Here is a 17,997-nt window from a genome sequence, read left to right on the forward strand (position 1 = left end):
CAGATTAATGAATACTTAATTTCTAGCTGATCCTCAGTTTTAAAATGGATTCGCTGGTTGTGCCACATTAAATATTTTCATGAGGCATGGTATTTAAATGGACAATGAATTGGAAATTATATTAGCTAAGGATTACATTTCACAAGCTGTCAATTAATTCCTATGTGCATTCTATGAAATATGCTGTATTAAGTCAGCAAATGCATACATTTTATTGTGTATTACATCAACAAAATAGAAACTAAAACTTGGTTGCTAAGGAGAAATCTCTTGGGATACAATCATCAGTGACTAATTTATATTCTGAAGACTTTGGAATTTTGGAAACATCTATTACACAAGTGCAAAAGGAAAAAATATTTTCTTGTATCTCAGTAAAACTAACAACAATAACTAAACAGTGAGAAATCAGTCATCATTTGTATTTTTTCAGGACTTTTTTCCCAGTAAGGAATAACTTGCTTAAATTGATCTCTTTCATAGGCAGCTCTTATTAAAAGATAGAAGGAAAAGAATAAAAAATAGGAAGGAGACAGCCCACATAAGAATTTGATTGTTTTATATTAATTATATATGAGATTATTTCTAAGGACTGAAATTTTGAAATATGTACTTTGGCCATATCACTAAAAATACATAAAATATTTAAAGTCCATATTTTTACACCCTAAAGAACCTAAAATTATATTTTCTTTGAATATCTTGAATGGAAATATTGTTAACTAAGATACTCTAAAATATAGTTCAGATGGTGTTGAACTTCTTACATTAAATGGATTGATTATGGGTGGAGGGAAGGGGTGACTGGGTGACGGGCACTGAGAAGGGCACTTGACGGGATGAGCACTGGATGTTATACTATATGTTGGCAAATCGAACTCCAATAAAAAATATACAAAAAAATAAACACTAACATTACACTAAGAAAAAAATAAATGGATTGATAATAATGATTAGAAACATTTATTAAGTTAAATAATTTAAAATGGTCATTTTTAGTAGGTTAATGTTTGTCAAATGGCAACAATTTTATACAGTTTAGTCTAATTATTTGCTTTGTTTCAGTTTCCTTATCACAAAATACTTATCGCTCATAAGTTCTTGCAAATATTTGCTCAGCTAGCATATAGTGGAGCCAGGATTCATAAAGAGAGATGTGAGGAGTCCTTTATCAATAGTGTAAACATAAATAAAGCACTGGACTAAGAGCCTGCCAATGGAGACGTATGGTGACATAGCAGAAAGTAGACCAGCTTCAGAGAAGGAAGAACTGGGTTCCAGTCCCAGGCTCTGTGCCTTTCAAGTGTGTCTTTTTAATAAATACTGGCTCTCTCAGAAGTTAGATAGTAATGAGAGAGACAGACCACAAGAGACTCTTAATCCTAAGAAACAAACTGAGGATCACTGGAGGGGAGGGAGGTGGAGAGATGGGGCAACTGGATGATGGACATTAAGGAGGGCATGTGATGTAATGGCACTGGGTATTATAAAGACTGAGGAATCACTGACCTCTACTTCTGAAAGCAATAATACATTATATGTTAATTGTTTGAATTTAAATAAAAAATTCTAAGTATTTACATTTGGGTATATACATATGTTTTGAAGACATTTGTTAATTTTAATTCATAATGTAAAGTACACTATGCCACTCAAACTGATTCTTTAGTGAGAAGATGACCATATCTTAGACAGCAACATATAGTTGTAGCAATATCTTGTTCTAAACTTTTTATTATTAGTATGGAGATTGAAATTTATTTGAAACTTGGTTAAAATTTTTTATCTCTCAAAAACTTTCTTATGTTCTTCCTTCTCTGAAGCTAGTCTACTTTCTGCTACGTCACCAATACCTCTCTATTGACAGGCTCTTAGCCCAGTGCTCTATTTATGTTTACACTATTGATAAAGGACTACCTTAATATTAAGAAATATTAAACTGTTCTCATTCTTAACTAAAAAAAAGGAAATCTTCTACTACTTCCCCCCCAAAAATTTAGGTAGTAATATCTACCTCACAGGGTTGATGTAATGTCTAAATATAAACCCATGTTGAAAGTGCTTTATAAACTATAAAGTCTACAACATAAAAATTCCACAGAGAAAGATTTGTAGAGATTATTAGAAGCTTTCTCAATTGTACAACTTAAATTAGAATAACAGTAGGAATGAACTGAGGAACAATTACCAGAGATGGAAACAATATCACAGGATTAAGAATCTTGTGTAGTGGCAATAATGATGCTATGATATCCTTTCACTAGCTTACTACACTAATAGTATATTTGAGCAGACTAGATATTGTCTATTTAGAAAATGGGAAGAGTTGAATAACTAATGTATTACTTTTTATTTTATTATTTATGCCTCAGTTTGAGATTCTGATGTAGCTTTGTTAAATATTGGAGTTTTTTTTGTATAGATTAAATACTTCTGGTTTTTCTGCTGAAAACAAGATAGTTACCTGGGAAGTGTAAAGCTAGTAATTCCACTTACATGGATTACATAGGATTCATTCCTGGTCAGAGGATAGGGTAATCTGGTTGTGTAGATCCATAGATAAGGGAAGGAAGAAAATGAGTTCTCTCAACTAGGCTCCTTGATATTTAAATGTCTCTTCCACATGAGTGGAGAGTCTCTTTAAAGAGTTATAGAGCAGATATAAATCATGCTCTTTTAAAACTACAGGTTGGCCCATTTTTAGCTTGTGTTTAGAGTTAAATTTTAACTAACATAGCATAATGAGGTGAAAACAAATAAGCCTAACAAAAGAGATATAAGATCTGTACTCTGAAAACTATAGAGCACTTATGACAGAAACTGAAGATGATACAAAGAAATTGAAAAACATTCCATGCTCATGGATTGGAAGAACAAATATTGTTAAAATGTCTATACTTCGCCCAAAGCAATGTACACATTTAATACATTCCCTATCAAAATACCAATAGCAAAAAAAAGACCAACAGCATTTTTCACACAGCTAGAACAACCAATCCTAAATTTTGAGTGGAACCACAAAAGACTCTGAATAGCCAAAGCCATCTTGAAAAAGAAAAGCGATGCTAGAAGCATCACAATTCTGAACCTCAAGCTATATTACAAACTGTAGTCATCAAGACAGTATGGTACTGGCACAAAAACAGACACATAGATCAATGGAACAGAATAGAAAACCTAGAAATGGACGCACAGCTATATGGTCAACTAATCTTTGACAAAGCTGGAAAGACTATCCAATGGAAAAAAGTCTCTTCAACAAATGGTGTTGGGAAACCTGGACAGCAATATGCAGAGAAATGAAACTGGACCACTTTCTTACACCACTTCCTTACACAGGAATAAATTCAAAATGGATGAAAGACCTAAATATGAGTCAAGAGACCATCAAAATCCTGGAAGAGAACATAAACAGCAACCTTTTTGACATGGAGCAAAGCAACTCCTTAGTAGATACATCTTCTGAGGTAAGGGAACCAAAAGCAAAAATTAACTATTGGGGCTTCATCAAGATAAAAATATTCTGCACAACAAAGGAAACAATCAACAAACAAAAAGGCAACTTACAGAATGGGAGAAAATATTTGCAAGTGACATATCTGATAAAGGTTAGTATCCAAAATCTATAAAGAACTTATCAAACTCCACACCCAAAAAACAAATAATCCAATTTTAAAAAATTGGCAGAAGCCATGAATAGACACTTTTCCAAAGAAGACATACAGTTGATTAAGAGACACGTGAAAAGATATTCAACATCACTCATCATCAGGGAAATACAAATCAAAACCACAATGGGATACCACCTCACTCGTGTCAGAATGGCTAAAACAAACAACTCAGGAAATAACAGATGTTAATGAGATGCAGAGAAAAGGAGAAGACTCTTACATTGTTGGTGGGAATGCAAAGTGGTACAGCCACTCTGGAAAACAATATGGAGATTCCTCAAAAAGTTAAAAATAGAACTATCCTATAACCCAGCAATTGCATTACTAAGTATTTACCCAAAGGATAGAAAAATGTTGATTTGAAGAGGCATATGCCCCCTGATGTTTATGGCAGCGTTATCAACAATAGCCAAATTATGGAAAGAACCCAAACATCCATTGTCTGATGGGTGGATAGGAGGATCAAATCAAATAGAATGAGATCTTACCATTTGTGGTGACATGGATAGAACCAGACTGTATTATGTTAAGCAAGGGAAGTCAGTCAGAGAAAGGCAAATATATGACTTCACTCATATGTGGAATTTAAGAAACAAAACAGATGAACATAAGGGAAGGGAAAAAAGAGAGAGGGAGGCAAACCATAAGAGACTTTTAACTATAGAGAACAAACTGAGGGTTGCTGGAGGGGATATGTGTGGGGAATAGGCTAAGTGAGTGATGGTTATTAGAGCACATGTTGTGATGAACACTGGGTATTATATGTAAGTTTTATATATACTAAGTTATATACTAAGTTCTACCCCTGAAACCAATACTACACTATATGTTAAGTAGCTAGAATAAAAACATAAATGTGATTAAGTAAATAATTAAAATTAATTAAAGGAAAAAGAGCACAGTGGCCATTATAGTTTTTTAAATTAAGGTATAATTGACATATGATATTGTTTTTCAGGTGTGTAACATAATAGATTTATGTTCACATATGTTGTGAAATTATCATTATAATCAGTCTCATTAACATCTGTCACTTTCCATCATTCACTTACATTTTTCTAATGATGAGAATTTTTAACATCTATTCTCTTAGCAACTTTCACATATGTAATATAGTATTGTTAATTGTAGTTCACCATGCTTTATATTCCATCCCTGTGATTTATTTATTTTATAATTGAAAGTCTGTACATTTTGACCCCTTTATCCATTTCACCCAACCTTGCCCCTACACCTCCACCAATTTCTTCACTCTCTGAAAGTAGCTTTTTGGGTTTTGTTGTTATTTCATATTCCACACATGAATGGGATCATATGGTATTTGCCTTTCTCTTTCTGACTTACTTCAACTGGCATCTTGCTCTTAAGGTCAATCTATGTTGTCACAAATGCCAAGATATCATTCTTTTTATGGCTAAATAATGTGTCATTGTGTGTATGTACCACATCTTATTGATTCATCCATAAGTGGACACTTAGCTTATCTGCAATAAACATGTAGGTGAATATGCAAAAAAAGGAGTAATAGTGCAATAAACATGGAGATGAATATGTAAATATATATATATAAGGTGGGGGACACCTGGGTGGTGCAATCAGTTAAGCACCTGACCTTTGGTTTCAGCTCAGATCATGATCTCAGTGTTGTGGGATCAACCCCATGCATGGAGTCGGCTTGAGTTTCTCTCTCCGTCTCCCTCTGCCCCACCCTGCTGCACTCTCTCTTTCTGTCTCTAAAATAAATAAATAAATCTTTTTAAAAAGTAAGGTGAAAAGAACATAGACTTTCCATTCAATTATTTGGGTTTATAAAAGATTATTCTGCCAAATTGCAAGATCTTAGGTAATTGATCTAACTAGACTGAGTTAATTGACTTAACTGAACCTCAGTTTCCCCATCTATTCTATTAAATATAAAAAAATATGTGAAGTATTCAGCTTAGAGCCAAATACATAGTAGATGCTCAAATAAATGCTCGATTCTGGCCTTCTTTGTTTTCCAACCCCAGGATCCAAATCCTTCAAAACATCAATAGAAGAAATTGGTTCCCACTATAATGATAATTTTATTTTTTATTTTTTTTTTTACATTTTTAAGATGATTTTTGTTATTTTCAAGTTTTTATTTAAATTCCAAATAGTTAACATATAATGTAATATTATATTAGTTTCAGGAGTAGAATTAAGTGATTCATCACTTATATATAATACTCAGTGCTCATGTAATAATATTTTTAAATGAAACTAAATCACCTTTAAAATTCTTTCCACGAAGCAAAAGTCATTAAAATATTTTTAAAAATCAAGTGTCCAAAAACCTGGCTTCAAAATATTTTTTATAAAACTAATTTCTGTTGTTTTCCATGAAACATCATCATTTTGGTTTCAAATTCAAAACATTGGCAATTACATTTTTTTTTTGCAATCACATTTCCTTCCTTGAGACCTTAAGAATAATGTGCTGTGGTCATTTCCTGACATTAGCAAGAAATAGATAATTTTACATATGTTAACGACAAGGAAAAGATCAGCTAAACACATTTTACAAGTTATCATACAGGTGGAATTTATAAGAAAAACTAAACTACATATATTATATGTGCAACTCTTTTCCACATGGCTTGATGCTGAGAAAACTTTTGGAGTCATGGGCAGATGTAAAAGGAATAGTTCTGCTCACTTGTATAGGGCTATTGCCAATGAAAATACTCCAACTTGTGGTGCTTTTCTCCCATCATTTGAAGATTCAATTTTTCTCAACATCAAAACAGCACAGATCTTAATGTCAGGTGTTTTTTTCTGGCAAGTATACAGGAATCTTGTTACAATGTTTATTTAAGATAAGTCATTCACTAATGATGGACTCTCTGGGCTGGTTCACTCAATAAACTGAGCAGACCTGCCTGTTTCCTCTCTCATTAAAATGTATGTGGTTAAATCCCTTTTCATATTTTTCGCCTTTTCCATCCCCATTTTTGCAAATGGGTTATTTTGCCCAAACCTCTATCCCATGCTTATCCTTTCCAAAAATTTAATCCATATCTGTTTTGGGTCCATCTTTTTCAAACTCTACCTTTATCTGTCTCCTGCCACTTCCTACACTGGTGCCCTTTTAAACTGTTTTGTGGCAAACAAGAATTGTTACTTAAAAAAGAACAGTTTTTATTCTTTTAAATCAAAGTAATGCATGTATATAGCTTAAAAATTAAAATGGTACTAAAAGGTATATTTTAGCATCCTCATCCAACTTTTTTCATGCACACTCATTCCCCAGAGACAACAATTTTCAACTCTTAGCTTTTTCTTCTGGTATTTACCTCCATACAGCTATATAATATGCAATTTCTTATGCTACTTCTTGATGTATCAATGTTGTATATTATCTGTTGATAATTTCAGGTACATAAGGATTTAGTTCTATTAATGCTCCATCCCTTTCCATCCCTTCCATCATCCCTATATAGTTAAATCCCCATTTTTTTGCTAAACCAGTATTCAGTGTTTATATTATTAATGCTATGAAAATATTATTTACTGCTGAACCAATTTGTATACTATTTTGCTTCTTTTATTAATACAACTGTCTTGTTTTTGGTTTTCTTTGCTGGTGTTAATAATTCCCTAATTTTTATTTGTTTTGTTTTTTATATATCTATTGCTAATTATTTTCTCAAAACAATTTTACACACTCGGTCTGAGTTTTTTGATCAACTGTCTCCTCTCTATAAAACCCTGCAAAAAATACACAGCATAATTTTCAGCTTGAATTGTCACTATCTACTAACCTAGTTACTCTCCCCATATTTTGACAGTTTCATTGGTAGGTTACAATCTTCCCTCCACTTCCTGCTGATTCTTGCCCTGGAATCAACTAAGGGAACTTCATCATTCGTATCAGTGATATTCCCCCACACTCTGTCCTCATGGCTCTTTATCACCTTCAATTTCTTAATTTCCACTACAGCCCTCACAGACTTTGGCTGCTCCTTGAACTTCATCACTTGAAACTGTTTAATGTCTGTTTCTGTTATCATCACTTCCTTACTTCATCTCCTTCCTCATTCCTACTGAACTTCACCCTCACCAAGCTCTCCAGCCCTCAGTTCTAAGCCAGGCTAAACTCCACTGTCATCCAATTTAACAATGTTTTTTACTAGAAACCCTTAAAATTTGTATTGCCTTCTCTGATTGCTATTGTCATTTTGCTGACCCCTTACTTTGGGTAGCTACCATCTACTTTCTCTGCCTCTAGATTTTGATTTCTCTGTGAGCTAAAGAAAGTCCACAAACTAGGCCAATTTAGTCTAGAACAGATTGTCTCTATCTTGCTGAACTCTCTGTTGCTAGACATTCCTTTTAATTAATTCTAATTGACTTGCTACCACAGTCTTCAATATCTAATACTTATCTTAATTGCCATCTTCATTCTCTGGATTCTACTGCAGTTCTCTCCCTCTGTGCAGGTGGTTTTACCTTTTCCTGAGAATGGCCAGTGAAACTCAAATTTTATAATGTATCAGAATCAGTTGAGGGCTTGTTTAAATACTAGGACTGGATAATTTATATCTCAGAGTACCCTGATTGTCTTAATACTACTGGTTCAAGACCACAATTTGAGTTCATTATGAAAACTCCTTCAATGCCCCACTTCACTGAAAATTTTCTCCCTATTTGCTGCAAACTTCTGATTCTTTTGATTTTCAAGAATTAAGAATTTAACCTTGTCTTTAAAGTGACTCCCTTAGCAACTCTACCATTCATTCTGTTGGCTTATGTTTTCATTCCCTTCAACCTGAAAAATTCCTAAAGGAGGAAAGCATGCTTACTGTGGCCATTTTCTCAGTACCCACACATTCCTTAACACTTTAAAAAGCAGATTCTAGTTTTGACTTGCTCCTAAACTTGTCTTTATTGACCTCCAAGTCACAAATTCCATTTCCTTTTCTTTGTTCTTCTCTTGTTCCAGTTCTGCAGCAAATATTGTTGCAACATTGTTGATCCATTCTGTTCTTGATATTTTTTCTTCCCATTATATGGTCCTGCTGCTTCTAAGTCTTTTTCTCAGGCTTCTCTTTGTTCTTTCATCAGGTGGTCTTCCCCAAAGGGCATATCCATGATTTCCTTCTCCTTTCTCTACTCCCTCTATTGACTATAAGATATAAAATCTCGAATTATGCAACATTTATATGGACACCTTCATATGATTATCTTTACATGAACATCTCCCAAAACTTTCTTTCTCAGCTCTAATTCATCATTTTTAATGGACTAGTTGACATTTCTACTTGGCTGTTCCACAGTCACCTCCAACTGACTCCCTAAGGTGTTCATTCTATGTCCCCTATTTTCATTAATATTTCCACTGCCCTAATCAAAAGAGTTGGAATTTAACGTTACTTTTACTTTCCGTATTGTCACTCTAAACCTAATCAGTGGTCATAGTGTGAAGATTCTTCCTATGTATAACCTCCTTCATATAACTGAAAGTTAGGTTTCCTTCTTATAACTCCCTTAGTATGTGATCTGTGACTCTCTTTATAGCCCTTACTAATTGGTCAATCTCTTACATTAAAGTTATTTAGATACATATGTTTATGGTCTTTTACCATAAACCCTTAAGAGAGAAGATAGTATCTTATGTATATTTTTCAGTAGCACTTAGAAGTGTACTTTAGGATAATGCTTAGTAAGTTCTCAATAAATGTATGCTGAATGAATTAAAAGAATCATGCCACTGAGATCTTTTAAAACCTGCATGTGGTTTGTGGGCATAGATTAGAGCCTTTGGTTTAAGAAAGAAAAATTAGAATAGAAGATAAATTACATTAAAAGAGCTACTGCATATACATAGTAAGTTCCTCCTCCAATGGCTTACCTTACATAAAGATGTGGTTCCATTTCTTGAATAAATTATATACTAAAGAATGGCAGGATATAGAAGTGACAGAGAAGTGGAAAGGAGAAAAAGCTAGCAACAAAGGCGTTACCAAGAAATTATTTTTTAAAAAATGCATATTCATTTAATATTGATTTCTTTGATATATATCCCACTTCAATACAAAAAAGGAGAAAAAAAAGAATTTCGAGTAGCTTAAGAGAACAAATAAGAGGTAATAAGATAGAAAAAGCTGTCAGGGACTGTGTTAATATAATGGAGTAATAACACCAGAAGGAAAAGAGTACACAGACATGCAGACCATACCGTTCCACGTCATTAGGAAAACCAGGCTAAAATCATCACTCTGAGCTTTCTCAAAACCATAGAAAAGAAAAAAGGGAAAACCTGATTAGTGACAAAGTTTCCATTGCCCATGAGAAAAAGCTTCGTGAAGTCTTGACAGTTACTTGTACTATAGGAAAATATCATACATTTTATTTTCTAGTCAGAAAGAATAATGTAAGCTTTCACAAAATTTTACAGATTCAATCACCTGTATTCATTGTAAAATGGCAATCCAAACCACCTACGTTTTTTCACGTGGTTGGGAGTGAAAAAATCATCTCATTTTATAGCATGTAAAAGTGTACACACACACACACACATACACACACACACACGTACACCCCAAAAAGTAGCAAACAAAACCTTGATCAGAGTTTCACTGAAGTCCATGTTCAGTATGCTTTATTAAAACACCTCTACCAGCTAGTGCTTTTCCATCTATCATACTTAACATTTAGCATCAATTTCATCCTTTATAACAAACAACTTACTACTTACCTTGCAACAAATGTTTACTTAGCATTTACTATATTCAGGTACTATGGTAGATGGTATTTTTTTTTAACTTTTTTTTATTGGAGTTCAATTTGCCAACATATAGCATAACACGCAGTGTGCATCCCGCCAAGTGTCCCCCTCAGTGCCCATCACCCAGGCACCCAACCCCCCGCCCACCTCCCTTTTCACTACCCCTTGTTTGTTTCCTAGAGTTAGGTGTCTCTCATGCTTTCTCAAACTCACTGATATTTTCACCCATTTCTTTCCTTTACCTTTAATCCCTTTCAGTAATTTTTATACTCCCCAAATGAATGAGACCATATAATATTTGTCCTTTTCTGATTGACTTATTTCACTCATCATAATACCCTCCAGGTCCCTCCACGTCGAAGCAAATAGTGGGTATTTGTCGTTTCTAATGGTTGAGTAATACTCCATTGTATACATAAACCACATCTTCTTTATCCATTCATCTTTTAATGGACACCGAAGCTCCTTCCACAATTTGGCTATTGTGGACATTGATGCTAGAAACATCAGGGTGTAGGTGTCCCGGCGTTTCACTGCAACATTCACCCTGCCAACATTTGTTGTTTTCTGTCTTGTTAAATTTCACCATTCTCACTGGTGTGAGGTGGTGTCTCATTGTGGTTTTGATTTGTATTTCCCTAATGGCAAGGGATGCGGAGCATTTTCTCATGTGCTTGATGCCTATGTCTATATATTTGGTGACATTTCTGTTCATGTCTTTTGCCTATTTCATGATTGGATAGTATTTTTGCTCTTGAGTTCCATAAGTTCTTTATAGATCTTGGATACTAGACCTTTATCTGATAGGTCATTTGCAAATATCTTCTCCCACTCTGTAGGCTGTCTTTTAGTTTTGTTGATTGTTTCTGTTGCCTTCATGGATGTATCTTGCAAGAAGTTGCTGTGGGCAAGTTCAAGAAGGGTGTTGCCTGTGTTCTCCTCTAGGATTTTGATGGAATCTTGTCTCACATATAGATCTTTTACCCATTTTGAGTTTATCTTTGTGTATGGTGAAAGAGAGTGGTCTAGTTTCATTCTTCTGCATGTGGATGTCCAACTTTCCCAGCACCATTTATTGAAGAGACTGTCTTTCTTCCAATGGATAGTGTTTCCTCCTTTATCGAATATTAGTTGACCATAAAGTTGAGGGTCCACTTCTGGATTCTCTATTCTGTTCCATTGACCTATGTGTCTGTTTTAGTGCCAGTACCATACTGTCCTGATGACCACAGCTTTGCAGTACAACCTAAAATCTGGCATTGTGATGCCCCCACCTATGGTTTTCTTTTTCAATATTCCCCTGGCTATTCGGGGTCTTTTCTGATTGCACACAAATCTTAAGATTATTTGTTCCAACTCTCTGAAGAAAGTCCATGGTATTTTGATAGGGATTGCATTAAACGTGTAAATTGCCCTGGGTAACATTGACATTTTCACAATATTAATTCTTCCAATCCATGAGCATGGAATATTTTTCCATCTCTTTCTGTCTTCCTCAAGTTCTTTCAGAAGTGTTCTGTAGTTTTTAGGGTATAGATCCTTTACCTCTTTGTTTAGGTTTATTCCTAGGAATCTTATGCTTTTCGGAGGAATTGTAAATGGGATTGACTCCTTAATTTCCCTTTCTTTAGTCTCATTGTTAGTGTATAGAAATGCCACTGATTTCTGGGTATTGATTTCATATCCTGCCACACTGCTGAATTGCTGAATGAGTTCTATCAATCTTGGGGTGGAGTCCTTTGGGTTTTCTACGTACAATATCATGTCATCTGTGAAAAGCGAGAGTTTGACTTCTTCTTTGCCAATTTCAATGCCTTTTATTTCTATTTGTTGCCTGATTCCTGAGGGTAGGACTTCTAGTACTATGTTGAACAGCAATGGTGAGAGTGGACATCCCTGTTTCATTCCTGATCTTAGGGGAAAGGCTCCCAGTGCTTCCCCATTGAGAATGATATTTGCTGTGGGCTTTTTGTAGATGGCTTTTAAGATGCAGATCAATGTTCCTCGACCCCTACACTCTGAAGAGTTTTGATCAGGAATGGATGCTGTATTTTGTCAAATGCTTTCTCTGCATCTATGGAGAGGATCATATGGTTCTTGTTTTTTCTCTTGCTGATATGATGAATCACATTGATTGTTTTACGAGTGTTGAACCAGACTTGCATCCCGGGGATAAATCCCACTTGGTCATGGTGAATAATCTTCTTAATGTATTGTTGGATCCTATTGGCTAGTATTTTGTTGAGAATGTTTGCATCCATGCTTATCAGGGATTTTGGTCTATAATTCTTCTTTTTGGTGGGGTCTTTATCTGGTTTTGGAATTAAGGTGATGCTGGCCTCATAGAACGAGTTTGGAAATACTCTCTCTTTCTATCTTTCCAAACAGCTTTAGTACAATAGGTATGGTTTGTTCTTTAACGTTTGATAGAATTCCCCTGGGAAGCCATCTGGCCCTGTAGTCTTGTGTCTTGGGAGGTTTTTGATGACTGCTTCAATTTCCTCCCTGGTTATTGGCCTGTTCAGGTTTTCTATTTCTTCCTGTTCCAGTTTCGGTAGTTTGTGGATTTCCAAGAATGCGTCCATTTCTTCTAGATTGCCTAATTTATTGGCGTATACCTGTTCATAATATGTTTTTAAAATCGTTTGTATTTCCTTGGTGTTGGTAGTGATCTCTCCTTTCTCATTCATGATTTTATTAATTTAAGTCTTCTCTCTCTTCTTTTGAATAAGGCTGGCTAATGGTTTATCTATCTTATTAATTCTTTCAAAGAACCAACTCCTGGTTTTGTTGATCTGTTCCACAGTTCTTCTGGTCTTGATTTCGTTGAGAGCTGCTTGAATCTTTATTAACTCTCTTCTTCTGCTGGGTGTAGGATCTATTTGCTGTTTTTCCTCTAGCTCCTTTAGGTGTAAGGTTAGCTTTTGTATTTGAGTTCTTTCCAGTTTTTGGATGGATGCTTGTATTGCGATGTATTTCCCCCTCAGGACTGCTTTTGCTGCATCCCAAAGATTTTGAATGGTTGTATCTTCATTCTCATTAGTTTCCATGAATCTTTTTAATTCTTCCTTAATTTCATGGTTGACCCTTTCATCTTTTAGTAAGATGGTCCTTAACCTCCACGTGTTTGAATTCCTTCCAAACTTCTTCTTGTGATTTAGTTCTAATTTCAAAGCATTATGGTCTGAAAATATGCAGGGGCTTATCTCAATCTTTTGGTATCAGTTAAGACCTGCTTTGTGATCCAGTATTTGTTCTATTCTGGAGAAAGTGCCATGTGCACTTGAGAAGAATGTATATTCAGTTGCATTGGGATATGAAGTTCTATAAATATCTGTGAAATCCATCAGGTCCAGTGTATCATTTAAAGTTCTTGTTTCTTTGCAGATGTTGTGCTTAGAATATCTGTCGATTATAGAAAACGATGTGTTCAAGTCACCAAGTATAAGTGTATTATTATCTAAGTATGTCTTAACTTCGGTTATTAATTGATTGATATACTTGGCAGCTCCCACATTTGGGGCATAGATATTCATGATTGTTAGGTCCTCTTGTTGGATAGAGCCTTGAAGTATGATATAGTGTCCCTCTTCTTCTCTTACTACAGTCGTTAGGATATACTTTAATTTATATATGATGGCTACCCCTGCTTTCTTTTGGGGACCATTTGAATGGTACATGGTTCTCCAACCTTTTTTTTTTTTAGGCTGTAGGTGTCCTTATGTCTAAAATGAGTCTCTTGTAGACAGCAAATAGATGGGTCTTGCTTTTTATCCAGTCTGAAACCCTGCGCCTTTTGATGGAGTCATTAGCCCATTCACGTTCAGAGTTACTGTCGAAAGATATGAATTTAGTGTCATCATGATACTTATTCAGTCTCTGTTTTTGTGGATTTATTTCCTTGGACTTCCTCTTTTTTTACAGAGTCCCCCTTAATATTTCGTGCAGAGCTGGTTGGTGTCACATATTCTTTCAGTTTCTGCCTCTCTTGGAAGCTCTTTACCTCTCCTTCTATTCTGTATGAGAGCCTTGCTGGATAAAGTATTCTTGGTTGCAGGTTCCTCTCATTTAGGACCCTGAATATATCCTGCCAGCCCTTTCTGGCCTTCCCGGTCTCTGTGGAGACTTCTGCTGTTACCCTAGTACTTCTCCCCATGAAGTTTAGGGATTTCTTGTTTCTCGCTGCTTTAAGGATCTTCTCTTTATCTTTGGAATTTGCAAGTTTCACTATTAAATGTCAAGGTGTTGAACGGTTTTTATTGATTTTAGGGGGGGATCTCTCTATTTCCTGGATCTGAAAGCCTGTTTCCCTCCCCATGTTAAGGAAGTTCTCAGATATATTTGTTCAAATACACTTTCTGGACGTCTGTCCCTTTCTGCGCCCTTGGGAACTCCAATTAAACGTAGGTTTTTCCTTCTGAGCCTGTCATTTATTTCCCTTAATCTATCTTCATGATGTTTTAATAGTTTGTCTCTTTTTTCCCTCAGTTTCCTTCCTTGGCATCAACTTGTCTTCTATGTCACTCACCCGTTCTTCTACCTCATTAACCCTCATCGTTAAGACCTCCTGTTTGGATTGCATCTCATTCAATTGATTTTTAATTTCTGCCTGATTAGATCTAAATTCTGCATTCATGAAGTCTCTTGAGTCCTTTATGCTTTTTTTCTAGAGCCACCAGTAGCTTTATAATTGTGCTTCTGAATTGGCTTTCTGACGTTCAGTTGTAATCCAAATTTTGTAACTCTGTGGGAGAGAGGACTGTTTCGCTTCCTTTTGTGGTGAGTTTTTCCTTCTAGTCATTTTTCTCAGTGCAGTGTGGTCAAAAATAAGTTGTACTGGAAAAGGGAGAAAAAGAGAGAAAAAGGGGGGGGAATCAAACAGAAAACAAAAAACAAGAGGGAGTATCCTCTGATTCTATATACTGTAAATCCCTCGACTTCCCCTGGCACTTTCCAGTGCTGCTTGGTCAATATCATGCTTTTCCCCTGTCCTTCTAGCTGATCATCTGGGACAGGGGCCTGCTGTGCTGACTCTTAGGTGTGTGCACCTGGGGGTGTTGCCCAGCCCCCTGCCAGGTGCAGGGCTCAGTGGGTGCTGTTTATCTTGTGAGGCCCCTGCTCTGTCCCAGATACAAGGTGACACCAGGAGGAACAACAACAGTGGCGGTGGCCAGCTCCCCAGCTCTAGAGTCAGCTCCCACAGTAACTACTATAGTTCCCAGTCCGCAGGGGTCTGGATGCTCCCAGGCGGGGGTCCCGATCTGCACAAATTGGGGTCACCTGGGTGGCAGGAGCGTCCTCACTGTCCTATGTCCTCCCCGCCTCTGCCTGTCCTGGGGGGAGGGTCAGATCTTGGGCTGTGTCCCCCAGTGCCCTAGGCTTCGTGGCCTGCCCCGCTGGAATCTCACTCGTGGGGCACGTGTTCCCCTCCACGCGGAGCCACTGCCTGAGTTGTCCCTGGAGCTGCTCCCGGGGCCCCCGACAGGTGGGCCCTGCAGCCCTTTAAGGATCTCAGCCAGGGAGTGTGGCACGCTCTCTCCCAGGTTGCAGGTCCTCAGTGCCCCTGGGAGCCTGAGGGCATCCCCCCCCCACCCCTCCTGGGATCCTGCTCGAGCTCCCTGCCAGCGCTTTTCTGTCCTGGAAAATTGGTGAAGCTCCTGCTTCTCTGGGCCTGGGCTTTCTTGTCCTGGGGGTACTCGCCAACTGTCCTTGGCTTGGCTCCTCATGGGGGCCCCTCCGCCTTGGATGCTTTTTTATTTCTTTTTTTTTCTGTCATCCTACCATGACAGAAGCACAATCTCTTCTCACTGTAGCATTCCAGCTGTTCCCTCTTTAGATCTCAGACCAAATTCGTAGGTTTTCAGGATGATTTGAAAGTTATCTAGGTAAGTTGGTGGGGACAGGTGACTTGGGGACCCTACTCTTCCGCCATCTTCAGTTCTTTGGAAATTCTAATGGAAGCTCAGCACTTGAATATTTTTTGCCTAAAGAAATATCCTCTTCTACTTCAGAAAGGTACAGTTTGGAAGGGGCACACATAGAGAGGTGAAGCAGAGAGGGGTTATCTATCTGGCCAGCTACAGCAATGAAATAATCTGAAGATCATAGAATGACACTGATATGGCAGCTATATTTTCCCCATATCCAATTAATCTTTAATTTTAAAATCATATTGGAAACTATGTTTTTAAGCCACTCTCAGTTTGTTAAATATATAGATGCTTCATTCGGGAGAAATGTATGTGTAAAACTTGAAATCAAAAGTGCTCATTTGATTATTTTGAATAAAGACTTGCCCAATTTTGATCTTCATTTCCTGATAGGGGCCTACCACTAAGGAGCTTACTGCCAAGATATAGATATCTAGGTAAAACTCAAATGTCATCTCTTTCTTTGCAAGGAATTCAGTTTAGTTGCTGTAATTAGACTTAACCTAAACTTATGAAGAGAATGTAAGGGATCATCATGACATTCTTGAGGAAGTGCTATCTATACTCTTTTTTGGCTTTAACCATTCTTGGACAGCTTTTTAAGAGAGAAACCTGTAAAAAAAAACTATTTCCAGAGTCAACTAGCATTTGGGATCACTTCTGACCAGGTATATAGGTGATTTCTTTCAATTCAGTAAGTATTTACTGAGCAACTAACCACACGGTGTTCAACCAGAATTGTGCTAGTTACTATAGGATATATCAAGAAGTATGACTCAGAGTGATGGGAACTTGGGGATTGCTGCCTTGCAGGTACACAAAAGACTGTTGTGAAGCTGGTGGGGCACAGGTGCTGAGTCCTTCTCTGTCTGAGCTGTGGTTCCTGACTCCAGGTTCCTAGTTCTCAGAACCTTTATATTTGAAATACCCAGAAATGAAAAGAAAGACAGTGAATGCTGGCAAGCTGAGACTGCATCCTAATGAGGAAGCTTGCATTTTAAAGGAAGATTATGAAAGTTGACAAAAACTAAGATTACTGCAGTTCGAGAACAGGAAAGGAATATTGCTTTACAGATAAAAGAAAATATAAAGCAGGAGAAATCAACAATTAACTCATTCAGCAGAGAAACTAAGGGACAGAATGGAAAGAATCACAAATTCAGAAAATAAAGATTTGGAAAAAATATTTTGCAAGTTTAAGAAGTATGGGGGAAAGACACTAACAGGTGAAAGAATATGAACCTGATTTTAATGCTCTGGCAGAAAGAAGAAAAGCAGAAATGAAGCATAGAGAGGCTCTGAAATTACAGAAAAATAAAAAAAAATAGTGAAAAAAATGGCATATAACAGCTTGAAAGGACAAGCTTCTTGTAAAAAAAAAAAGAGATCTGCCAAAATTACAAGTCTAACACCACCACCTCCAACTCTTTTTGACATAGAGAACTTCTAATGTGAAAACCAGTAGTTATACCTATCATCATCTTTGCACTTTTGTGAATAGAGAGATGGACACAAAGCAGATGATTGACTTATTGTTCTTCCCAATCCTCACTTTATTTCTCTGTTCATTGAAGTGAATTATACCTGCACATGTTCTTTGTGAAAAACTTGGAACTATACACATGTGCATAAACTTATAGGAAAA

At 36.5% G+C, this 17,997-nt stretch overlaps 1 protein-coding gene across 4 annotated transcripts in view; it reads left to right on the top strand.

The window, feature by feature from the left end:
- Positions 1-17,997, top strand: part of POF1B (POF1B actin binding protein) — a 108,300-nt gene that overhangs the window by 42,483 nt on the left and 47,820 nt on the right. The gene's annotated exons all lie outside the window — the stretch shown is intronic.

Source organism: Canis aureus, chromosome X (genome assembly GCF_053574225.1).
Source record: "Canis aureus isolate CA01 chromosome X, VMU_Caureus_v.1.0, whole genome shotgun sequence".
Lineage (NCBI taxonomy): Eukaryota > Metazoa > Chordata > Mammalia > Carnivora > Canidae > Canis > Canis aureus.